Genomic DNA, 13,557 nt, shown 5'->3' with positions numbered 1-13,557 from the left:
AGGAAGACATTATTTATGTTTGATTTTATTTTTGGTTTATTTAAGTTATTAAACTTGGTCTGGTTTTATATTTAGATCATGAATTTGACATGTTAAACTCAGGTCATAAATTTAACAAGTTACCAGAGTCAATTAAAATGACATTATTTTAATATTTTTTAAATAATGTTTAAAGAATGTTGATAGTATTATTTTTTTTTAAGTCAAAATAACATTATTTCAATATTTTTTAAATAATGTTTAAAGAATGTTGATAGTATATTTTTTTTAAAAGTCAAAATGGGTTGATTGGATCATAAATTGATTTGCTGGATTGTTTGGGTCTGATTGGGTTAGTTCTCATCAGGTTTTTTAAAACCCGGCTCAGGCTAGGTACTGGGTTGATTTACTTGGCTGGCTTGAACAACACTGGTTTAAGCGGGACATTCATTGACTTGAGATCACAATGCCTATCAAGTAACGTGAAAACCAGGGCTGTATTCCTCCCTGGAGTCCGACTAGAAATAGGACATCAGTTCTTAGAAACATTCATCTTTCGGCCAGTTCAAACTTTGCTGAACTGGGCTCAATAGCCATGTGATGAGCCTACAGTTATAACTCTAATTTGAACTTAAAAGCTCAAACTATCAAATGAGTCGAACCCAAGTGGAAATGGAGCTTCAAGGTCTGTGGATTCAATGTGAATTTTGTTCAGATTGTATGGAGCTCGCCTCGAGGACTAGTAGAGTCTAGATTTTGTAACTGAAGCTCCTTTCTAATCTCTAGATTAAATTCGAAGAATTTGGAGAGTCTGTCTTTCATATGATGAAATTGAATGAAGTCATGTTAAATAGGTTTAGGTTGCCGATTTCAACCCTCAATCTGGTCGGGCCCAGAACCTGGGCTAGGATGCTGGATTGATGAGTTAACTGGGCCTTGGTGAGGCTGTTAAAAACGCAGCAAAATCTTTAACTGCATGTAAGTTACGCCTGTTTATTTTTGTATTATGAAAATATTTAAAATTTAAATGATTTTTTTTAATTAATATTTTTTTGATATTGTAAAATTATTTTAATTTGTTAATGTTAAAAATAATTTTTAAAAAATGAAAAAATTATTTTAATATATTAAAAAAAAAACACTTCCAGAAGGAAAGCTGCCTACGGCGTCCGCATGGGTCCACTTTATCCTCCACTAGCGTTCTGTTGCCGACTTTACTGTAGGCAGCTGTACAATTTCTTGCCCTTCCTCGTAGTTTGTACAATAAAAAAGATACTAATAATTGGTAATTGGACCCTTATGAGAACATCATGAAGGCCCATCGGGTCCACCTCTCCACCTTTCTCAGCTGGATCCGATGGGAAAAATTTTAACCACCTAGATGCGTTGACCCTACACCAACAACGCCTATTGGTTCGTGACGTGTAGTGGCATGTTGGGTCATTTTCAGGAGCTGGACTTGATCGCAGTTGTCTTCTACATTTCCCTGGTGGACCAAGCATCATCAAGGCCTGCTTTGGTGTTTTGGGCTACAACCACTGGGTCTTTATTCAAGATGGGTCACTTTTAAGCAATAAAACAAGATTGACCGTCAGATGTACCTCCTTTCTCTTTTTATAATTAAAGGGTGTCTGTATTATCATGCGTTATACTTTTTAAAATAATTTTTTTATTTAAAAATATATCTATTTTTATTTTTATTTTTATTTTTAATATCAAAACGTTTTCATATCTCTCAGTAGTGCATCATCTTGTCATAAAAATTATAGTATCTTTCGTTTAAATAAGTTGTCGATGTGATAATGATTGATTTTTTAAAATCCTATGAAATTTCATGCTCGAATTATAATTATTTACCTCAAAAATCAATTTGAATCAAATATGGATGTATAATGTAAAGATTTTGCAATGATGTCCTAATCATTTATTCATGAGGCGAAACCCTATCCAAAGATTTAACCTTCATAGATTAGTTGTTGACATCATTAGGGACATAACCTCTCATTAGATGTTGATTGTTCTTATAACGTCATAATCACAACACTCCTATCTCTCTACGCTCTTAATTGAAGAAAATAGTGTAAATTTTACTAGCAAAACACATCCTAAATTCTTCCATTCCTTAACTAAATCGAAAGTATAACATCATTAAAAACAATGTCTAATTCAATCACCGTCGAAGGCTTGGCCTACATGGTAGTGAGTTTGTCCCTTGTGTTATCACCGCCAACCATGAGAGCAATACCAAGCACCATTCCCTTTCACTGTCGAGTACACTCGGTGTTTGGATGGCTAAAGCAGCATTACCAAGCACCATTCCCTTTCACTGTCGAGTACACTCGGTGTTTTGATGGCTAAAGCAGAGCATTATTTCCTTCTACTCTCATTATCAATGTCTCCGCTGCCACAAGCTCTTCCTTCACTTCCACATATTCCACCATAGGTACACGACCAGTGCTGCCAACTTCACACTCTCACGTCCTTTTCAGCTTTGTTTGGTGCACAAAAACAGCACAGCGAGATAAATCAGTCATATATGTTGACGATATTGCCAAACCTTGCCTTAAAACACCATGTCCTTTCCTTAAAAATATCATAGGATCTAACCTTGCTTGCTTCCAAATATGCCTGTTAATCCCTTCAACAACTTGAGAGGAGAAAATGACCTCTTTAGGCTAGGCTCTCGACTCTGAATTGGACAATTGACCATGGTTCAGTCTTGTATAAAGCTGTAGCTTGCAGTGACGCAGATGCCCTAAATCCTGGCCCAGAAAAGAAGCCTGAATCCTCCGTAACTTAGCCTTAACAGCCTTACCATTTTCCTCTATTAACATTAACATTGACAAAAAAAAGAAAAAAAAAACCAGAGAGAATTTTACTTTACCTCTCCTCGTAGCAAGACACTACTCTACTCACTAGAAAAGTCTTCTCCTCTATTAATATTAACATTGACAAAAAAAAAAAAAAAGAATTTTACTTTACCTCTCTTAGACACTACTCACTAAAAAAGTATTTTTTTTCTCTTTTTATGTTTTTTTTCTAATTGAATTTTTTTCCTTTAATTATATCATTCAATATTAGGTTGTTTAGTAATTAGACATCATGATTAGTTTCGGTTGGTTTTCTATAAGGATTACTTTATCTTATAACTCGAATCACTGGTTAAATCAAGTTAACTCGGGTTGTTTTTATATTATTTTTTAATTTTTTTTTCAGTTTTATTTTTAAACACTAAATTTATTGGAAATTTAGTTTTATAATTTGTTTTATTTTTCTCTCTATTGGCTTATCTTAGTATCATAACTCGAGTTGTGGTTTAGCAGATTAACCTGAATTGATTCAATATGTTGTCGTGATAAAAAAGTCATCTTAAATATTTATTTCGAATCAAACTATAATTTTACTGATCGATCGGGTTGCATTTAAACTCGTCAAGTCAAACAAGTTACATGGAGTCAATTCCTATATGTTTTATTTTTTTCTACTAGAAAAAACATTAGTAAGATATCTTTTACTTTAAAAAAATTAATTCAATTTACAACTTAACGCAATAAATAATATGGTAACTTCTAAAGTTCCATATTAAGAAAGATTAAAACACTAAACCTGATACTTTAAAATGTTTGAAGATGAAATTAGTATATAGAATTAAAACGTTAGGGGCTATATTAAAATTTGTTGAACTAAAGAAAATAATAATAATAATAATAATAATAATAATAATAATGGGATTATGGGGGCATCTTCACGTGAATAGCACGGAGATTGAGGTCCACGGAAGTGGACATTCTCCTAGTCCTAATCATGGATTTAATACGTGGATTCTGGGGTTTGGAAAATCTTTTGTGGTCCTAATTTCCAACTCGTAATAAAAACTTTTGCCTTTTATCATCTTTTGTATGTGCATGTCTGGCCCCCTTTTTTTTTTTTTTTCCAGAACGGGTAGTGAAATAATTATTAAATTGGGGTTAGATTTTTTTTAATTATTTTAGATATGAACATAAAAAAAAACTAAATAATTTATTTAATTTGATCAAATTCAGATTCGAATAAAACTTTTCAAATCAACTCAAAATTATTATTTAAAACTACTAAAATGATTTTATTTTTATATAAAATACCGAGTTAATAACTAACAAATTGATTCAACAACCTACCTAGTGACCCATACTTTAAACTTAATCATGCATCATTACATCTAACATTTATGTGTGAGAGGCACAATAACACATACCTACACTACATTCATCTGAAAAATCTCTGTCCATCATAAAGATCTCCATTAATGCTTTTCTATCTTATGTTTTTCTCGAATCATAAATGTACGTGGATCAAATGATTTGAGTTTGATTAGACACTATGTTCTATGGCTATGCCTCTTTTTCTTCTTTTTTTTAATCCATTTTTGTGCATGCAAGTTTGGGTTGGGCTTGAACATAGAATTTGTCACGAAATAGGAGGTTAAGGTTAGCTTCTTCGTACTCTTGCAAACTTTACCTAAATTCCCTTTTCCTCGTTTTCTTCTTGGAGAATTACCTAAAAATGTAAACGGCGTTATCACCCTTAGTTGTAAACGGCGAAATAGTAGCTAATTAAATCCATTTTCTTTTGAGAAGATTAAAAATTTAAAAGAACACAGTGCAGACGGCGTTATCACCCTTAGTTGGGGTCTCGTCATATTGCCACCTTAACTATCGATATGTAGAGGTCACAGTCAAGCAAATTATTGTTAAGAAGTAGATACCGACTCTCATCAATGCCTGTGTTAGTTCGTTCATGTGGGCCTGAACGAGAATCATGGCTGGCCTCTCTGAATGCTAGCTCTCTTTCCACGCTGCGCCAGCCACAAGAACTCGCCTTTCAGATTATGGCTGTGGCCGCCAATTTCAGAGCTTTGCCTTCAAGATCACACTGGGTATTATTGATTTTGAGATGCTACGGCTCTACAATCAAACTTGAGTTTTCAATAAATAAAAAATTATCAAATAATGACTAAACCATGGATAATTAATTATTATTAAAAAAATCATCTAAACTTAATAATTTAAATTGCTAGGTGGAGTTTCAAGATATGATTTATATTATTATCTAACAAACTCCCTCAAATAAAAACCTTTTAGTCTTGAAATTTGCATAAACTCACACTATATTGTGCTTAATTTTTATCAAATAAATGAGGATGGTGAGATTCAAACTCGTGATCGCTTGGTCATCAAGACTTTAGTACCATGTCAAAAAATTATTTTAACTCAATAACTTAAGTTATATGATGAAAATTTTAAATATAATTTAAATTATTTATTAAAATAAATTAAAATTTATGATTGGATTGCATAGCATGCTAGCATGGCTTGGTAATAAGCATGCTACCAACCCTACAGTACATGATTTTTACATTTCAAGTGTCTGCTTGGGATTGCAGCACAAAAAGATTGTTGGTTAAAATTTATATTTTTAATATATTTTTAAATTATTTTAATATAATAATATCAAAAATAATTTTTAAAAAATAAAAAATATTTTAAAAAATAATCATTACTACATTTCCAAACATCTACTTCTGACTTTTTTATTTGAGTTGAGTTTTGGCACCTGCCTAGCTAGACTGTGCATATGCTATTCATATTCATTTGAGGGCACTCCTGTTAAGTATGAATTATTTTTTCTTCATATCTCAAGAAATTAGTTAAAATATATATAATTTAATTTAAATATCTACAGTTATTTAAAAAAAATAAAAAATGAATTATTTTTACAGTAAAAAAACATAAAAGATGAGGAGGATGAAAAATGATTGATCAGAACCCCTTTTTCTCCCTTCAAAGTGGAAGCCAACTAATATTATTATCCGCATGAGAGCATGGCAAAATATTGTTGTCATGTTAACTTAGACATGCAGCAGCTGCCCCCACGATTCAGTCGTAAAGCATATCTTAGGCGACATCTAGAAGAGTCAAATTAATAATACAGTTTTTTACATAGTATATATATATTCCAATGAAAAAGACCTATTTAAAAAAACAAATTGTATTTTAATATATTTAGTATTAATACAATTATTTATTAATAATAATTAACTAATATAATTTTAATTAAAATTTTATATATAAAAGTATATTAAACAAGTTTTTAGCAATATTATTTTTACAGAGTTATAAAAATAAGAGATGAAAACTATTTTTTATATATATTTTACCTTTTAACTTATTTTCGGAGATGCCCTGTCAGATTAAACCGAGAGGAAACATTACTGTAAACTGGTGTAAGAAAACAGTAAATGTTAGATGTGACAACGTACGTTTTGATGCAAACTAGGCATGTCATGCTTGAATAGAAAATTGAGGAGATTGATTGGATGTCTAGTGTTTTTAAAAGTATTTTATAAAAATATATTAAAATAATATTTTTATTTATTTTTTAATTTTAAAATATTAAAATGATAAAAAACACACTAATTTTTTATTTAATTTTTTACAAAAATTCAAAAATTTGAAAAAATATAGTTTAAGTTCACTCTTAGCTAACAGTCGAATGAAACATTTTAATAGATCATTTTTGTAATTAAAATTATAATAATTAATTATTTTCTCTTTCTATTATATTTTTTTAACGGTCTCTCTAATCCAGTGATAAAAAAACAAATAAAATAAACATGTGAATCAAAATAAAAATTAATAAAAAATTCAGATCAGATTTATTATTTCCGTGTTTAACAGTCTTGATCTTTTTTGACGTCTAGTATTTATATCTAAATTTCAGTACTAATGTAATTAGGCAATTGAATGATGTAAAACGGAGAAAGAAGGTTTGAAAATGAAAAATAAAAATAAAAATAAAAATAAAAATAAAATAGGTGATTCAATATTCATAAAGAATTTTAGGTTTTTTAGAGTTGTCAGTAATATATCTATAATTATTTAAAAAAAAAACAATTAGAAAAAGCTAATAGATGACCTTGGCGCACCTATCGATAATTAGCGGCACTCAGACACTATAAAAATTAATAGTTTTAATATTCAAATCTTTTATCCAAGGATAAGCTAACAGGTGCTTTAAGGAATTTGATGAGCGTAATGTAATGTTCTTAATTAATTTGTATGTTTTTTTTATAATTTATTTACCCATTCAAGAACAAAAAACAATATAAAATAGCAATCCCCAACAAAAAAAAAAAAAAACCCTAACTGTATTAACTTTTAAAATTCATCACTCATGCTATTATACCACAAGCAGGACAAATAAAAAAATTACTTAACTTAATTCCCAACAAATCAAATATTAAAAGATGAAAATGAAAAAAAATTCATAATATAAAAAGCTGAAATTCAAAGAATGAAGATAAAAATTAAATTAAAAAAATAAATTAAAAGGCATAAAAAAACATTAAAGAGTTAAATTTAAAATAAAAAAATTTAACAAAGCAAAAAAAATATTGAAAGAATGAGAGTTGAATTTAAAAAATTAGAAAAAACATAAATTTTAATTAGAAAAAAAAATTAAAAACAACAAAACTTTAATAAAAATGCAAGTAAAAAAATTAGAAATAAAAAAAAATTGCTATACTTGAGGCAAAGCAATCATAGCAAACCCTATAAATTATACCATAAGAAAAAAAGAAAGTGCAGGTTAATTAGGAATTTAATTAAATAAATCTTACCATCTACCAAAGGTCCTAAGGCTAAAGCGACGCTGGCTAGGACACAAAACGACAGTACGTTTCATTCATTACAAAGCCATACCCAGTCGAGTCACTGTATATGAAACTCCCGCCTCTAAGATCGGCGACTTCCACTTTACGACAATCCAGTCCTCTCTTAATCGCAAACGCCTTCGATTACCACCGCCACCGCCACCGCCAATCTCAATTTCATTTCAATTCCACAAAATCGTAAAAACTTCTGCGGTCACTCTTCCTTTGAAGTTAGTAATTTTCTGTCTCTTTTGTTTAATAGTTAATTGTTATAATTATCATAATGTGTTAATTGTAGGTTAAGGATGTTCGCTATAGACCTCCAGGAACTAAGCTTAATCTTTTAAATAACGTTACCTTTTCACTTCCAGAGAAAACGCAATTAATTTTTTTTAATCAATCAATTAACTGTTCTGATTCTGTTTATGCATTAGTGTTGCTTTTTAATTTTTGATCGTCTAGTAATTTTTTTTTTATCGTCTAGTAATTTCTTTTTCCGGTGGTTTTTATATTACGTTTCATTGCAGATTCTTAATGTAGTTGAATAAGAAAGAAACAATAATATATGACAAATTATAATTTAGATACTAAACTGAAAACATCAAAAAAAATTTAAAAAATTAAGAACTAAAATAAATAATAAAAACACAAGGATTAAAATTAAAAAAAAGGACAAACATGCATATTTACTAAAAAAAAGAAAAGAATATATATAAAAAAGAAACAATTATCAAAAATAAATTATCCATCAACCACCATCATATCAAAAGAAAAAAGACATTGTCCTCTTTTTTTTTAAGTAAAAAGAGGATCTAATTACAAAACACCATTCGATGATCTAAGTATTAACAATATGTGTGTGTGTGAAGACAAAATCAGCCTTGAACTCTTTCTTTATTATTATTTTTTCAATTCTAAGAGTAGAAAGTACCTTTTATAATTTTGCAAAAAACATAAAGGCATAAATAACGTTGTCAGCGATTCCATTTTTTTTCAATGCGGGGGTAAACAAATAATTGTATTGTTCAAAAGAGTTTAAAAGACTAAAATAACCAGCGAAAATCTTTTAATGGCCATATGTCTTTGGAAAAAACGAAATCACCCTTGAAACCAAGGGACCCCAAATTTTTTTCAAAGGACAAAACCATAAATTAACTGTCGTAATAAACAGTTTTACAGGTCACTATGCACAATATTCCCTACAATATTTATGCTATGTGTTTTATTGTTTTGATTGTCTCTGTTATTTTTTTTTAGGTTAATATGAATGTTCGGGCTAACTTGAATATATCTCGACTAATACTACATGTCCTGAAATTAACGATTATATAAGCCTCTAGTAACCATCATATGAGCAACCATATAACTCAAACATGAAACCTTAGAAAAAACAAATTTTCTAGTCTCAAGTTCTTATCACTGGACCACCACTTAAATAGTTTATTTACTAATTTTTTATTAGACTGCAAAGTATTATTCAAATTTTAAATATATTGCCACATGGCAATTCATGTGCCTTAATCATAGAAAAACATGTCATAATTAAGAAACAAAATTAAAATTGCATCCATTGTACTATATAATACGGTTCTTTCTATGAATTAATTTCACGCATCAATAGACGTTAGATCAAAGATCTAATGTAGACAAAATATCTCTTATTGTCTAATTATTACTATATTAATCATTGATTATCAATAATTAATCTTTCAAAAAGTGTTGTGAAGAGAGCACTAGCCCAACTTAGCAACTCGTTAATTAGACAAAGCCCAGCTAGATGTAGTCCTCATTAACCCTATATGAAAAGCCTAGCTAGGAACATGCAAAGCTTTTATTAATTAAAGTGTAACGAAGACATAAATTTCATGCCATGATTTTTGATAGACCCTACGTAAGTACTTATGATCCCTCTCGAACGAACATACACGCTAGCTTATAAAATGATTCGAGCATGGAACCATCAGAATTCGCATCTTTTTGAACCTTTATTTTTCAACAATTCATCGTGGCCATGGTTGTTGATATGATGTGTCAACCACCTAACCTGTCATATTTCCTTGCACGGTTAGCACGGGAAGTTCATGTTCTTACCTTGATCGATTTTATAAAAATATTTTTGGTGATTTTCTTCAACGTTTTAAATTTTCTATTTCATCAAAAAAAAAAAAGATTATTAGGTTATTAAAAGTTATTGAGCAACCATCTCAATTAAAAAATTTAAATTATTATATAAAATTTTAAAATATAATTTATATTATTTTATAATATATACTTTCAAATTATTTAGACTTAAAATTTACACGGGCTCACACTATCTTATATTTAATTTTATTAATTAAAATGAGATGGTCACATTCAAATTTATAATTATTTAATTATTAAAACTCTAATATCATATCAAATAATTATTTTAACTCAAAATTTTAAATTATTAGATAATATCATAATATATATATTTTTATATTACTCTCTAATAAAAGTAATAATTTTTCATCCTGTAATAATAATAATAAAAATCTTATTATAACTTGAATATATTTCTTAAAAAAATAAATTTAAAATTTACAAAGATTCATCCTTATGTTTAATTTTATTGATTATAACATAATGATGAGATTCAAATTTATAATTATTTGATCATTAAAATTATAATATCTTATTAAAAAATAATTTCAATCTAAAAACTCAAGTTATCAAGTGATATTTTAATATGATTTATTTATTATTATTGAAGAAAAATAACTATTTCTCATCCTATAACAATAATAATAATAAATCTTATTATAACTTGAATCTGTTTCTCTAAAAAAAAGCTATCATATATTTATAATTTGGAATAGAATAGTTCAAATGAAAAGCGAAGAGATTACTACGAAGTAATGTTTCACAATAAGAAGTTTACGTTTCTGGTGGGAGGATGAATGGCATCTGGCACCTATAAATATTTGTTTTTGTTTTTTCAATCCTATTTCTAAGAATAAGGTCCGAGGGTTTTATTTTTTCTGGACAAATCCTTACTTATTAAATTAAAATAAAAAAATACTTATTCATCATCGTCCTATTATTAAATAATTGTTTTTGTTTTTTCAATCCTATCTCTAAGAATAAGGTCCGAGGGTTTTCTTTTTTCTGGACAAATCCTTACTTATTAAATCAAAATAAAAAAAATACTCTATTTATTAATAACAAATGAATTATGTGAAAAGACTTTAATGTTTTTATAAATATATGTTAAGTTATAAATAATTTACAATAATTGTTTTTTCTCCCGATCTATATTGGTTTCAAATCCAAGATAGTTATAAACATGGAGGTTACAAATGATCTAGTTTGTGAATTTTATAATTAAATAATATTAATTGAGGTCAATTCAACCTAATGTAGTCTAAAAATTAAATACTAACATCAAATTTACTTGCTACATGATCATTTTTTAATGTTACTGTGATCACTAACTATGCCTACATGTTTTGATGCCTCCATGTTTTTTTTTTTTTGTCGTTGAAAATTTTATTTGCTCCATCCCACAGCGGAGACAACTAAGTAATAATTTTTATACCCAAAAGGAAATTCCATGATTAACATAAAAAAATGATAAATTGATTAATATCTTACTAATGAATTCGTTGGTTCAAATATTTGGGTTTATTAATATTCATTGTTCCAAGAAAACGACTGTTTAGGTCTTTTGCAATTAAATAATAATAGGAGGTAATTTACCGATGTTTCACCATCTAGGTTTTCTGTTTCGACCTCGGACAATTTTCTTTACAATCTTTTTATTTGTTTTTCTTTTGATAATTTGCAATCTCATATGGGATCTTCGATATATCTAGTTGAATTAATTAAAAAACTCAACAAGATTATTTATAATTTTGCACGCTTAATTATTTTGGATAATAATTAGTGCACTAATTCAGTTAACCAAATGTTTTTTTTACCATTTCCCAGCTTCTTTTCTATGTTGGGTTTTCACGAGGTTAGGCCGGAATGAAATATAAAACTAAATTGATGAGTTATTAAAAAGTCAAAAACTAAATTGAAAGAATATTGATTAGGCTTGGGTGGAATGAAATTCTATACTTAATTGAAGAATATATATTGATTGAGAGACTAAAATAAGAAGAAAAAAAAGAAAAAGGGTTCGTGCATTATAGACATGTGCCAATGTGTGAGAGAGGTCTTCGCAGGTTAGTGGTTCTTGTGGTAGTTTCTGTTCGTAAAAAATAATTAATTTTTATATTGTTGGTTCATTTTATTAAGATAATCATCACAATGCAACACGTGATTGAACATAAATCTTATTATGACTCTAAAAACTACTTATTATCTTTCCTTTCATCTTTTCTTCTATCTCTTCTCTGGATAGTAAAATGCCTTTGTTTTTTCTCAATTTCAATTCTAGTTTCTTTATTTTAAATTATTTGAAAAAAAAACCAAACTATTTTGTGCAAAATAAAGCTTCAACGGAAAGCCTTGTTTTTTTGTGTTGCCACAAGAACCTCGTACCAAGGCAATTGAACTAAAATATTAAGCTCAAATTTCAATCCAATTAGTTATTGAAGGATCAAATTAAAATATAAAAAAATATAGGTGTAAAAAAAAACCAATTAAAATAATAATTAAAATAGCTAGTACATATTAGAAGAGTGAAGTAGTTTTTTTGTAATTTATTGAACTAGCAAGATTAGATACCGTGAACCGAGTGATATTTATTTATTTATTGGGGGGAGGGGACAGAGAAATGGATTTCGAACCAAAAGTTGGACACGTTTTTTCTCATGCAAGTACAAATGACTCAGAGCTAATTTTGATATATTATCTTCTTAAAAGTTTGGTACTGTTTTGAAATAAAAAAATAATAAAAGCAAAAATATGTCTGATTAATAAAAAGCAAAAAATAAATATGTTTGTAAGGTAGTTTAAAGTAAATTTTTATATTTTTTAAACAAGATGTGCAAAAAACAATTTTTATTATACATATTTCTCGTATTCCAAGATAATAACAAAATGATACCTTGCTATCTCTAACTCTGTGTTCATAAATCTTTCTTATGCTATGCTGTGTAGATTATTTGATATCATGGCTTTGATGTATTTTGTTGGAAAATATATTGATTTTATTTTTATTTTTTAAAATTTATTTTTAATATTATTATATCAAAATAATATAAAAATACTAAAAAAAGTAATTTAAAATAAAAAATAACATTTTTTTATTTTTTTTAAATAAACACAAAAATAAACACCTCGGTACTAAAAATGCATAAAGAAGAGCAAATAAATTGTTTTCTTGAAAGCTAAAATTTAACATTGATATTCTGACTTGTAAAATTGTGTTATTGAATTATTAGTGTTTTTTTCTAAAAAAAATTTTGTAATTAATTTTTTTTATGTTTTTGAATTATTTTGATGTATTGATATTATTTTTTAAAGTAAAATAAATATTATTTTGATGTATTTCTTGGTACAATTTTTTTTAAAAAAAATAATATTAAATTTTCAAATACCTCATTTTTTTTTAAGAAATTAAAATAATGTTATTTGAATGTTTAAAAAAACTACCAAACTTATCAATTTTATTGAAGAGCCATAATGTGCATATAAATTAATTATGCACGCCTTTTATATAAGCTAACGTGATAATCCTCCTTTTTTTAATGATTAGTCAATCATTTAATCACCTACAATCCATTATTTATCAATTATTACATGACTCATAATCCATTTGCACCAAATTTTACCGAAAAATCAAACTGTAAAAACAAAATTAAAATTTTAAAAAAATCGATCAGTTCAGTTCGGTTCTAGTTTTATAAACTTAAAATCAAGAAAACCAAATCGAAACCGAAAAAAACCGAGCCAAACCGAAAAAAACCAAATTAAAG

This window comes from Populus nigra, chromosome 17 (assembly GCF_951802175.1).
Source record: "Populus nigra chromosome 17, ddPopNigr1.1, whole genome shotgun sequence".
NCBI classification, from domain to species: Eukaryota; Viridiplantae; Streptophyta; class Magnoliopsida; order Malpighiales; family Salicaceae; genus Populus; species Populus nigra.
The sequence above is the reverse complement of the archived record's forward strand: the minus strand, read 5'-3'. Positions refer to the sequence as shown.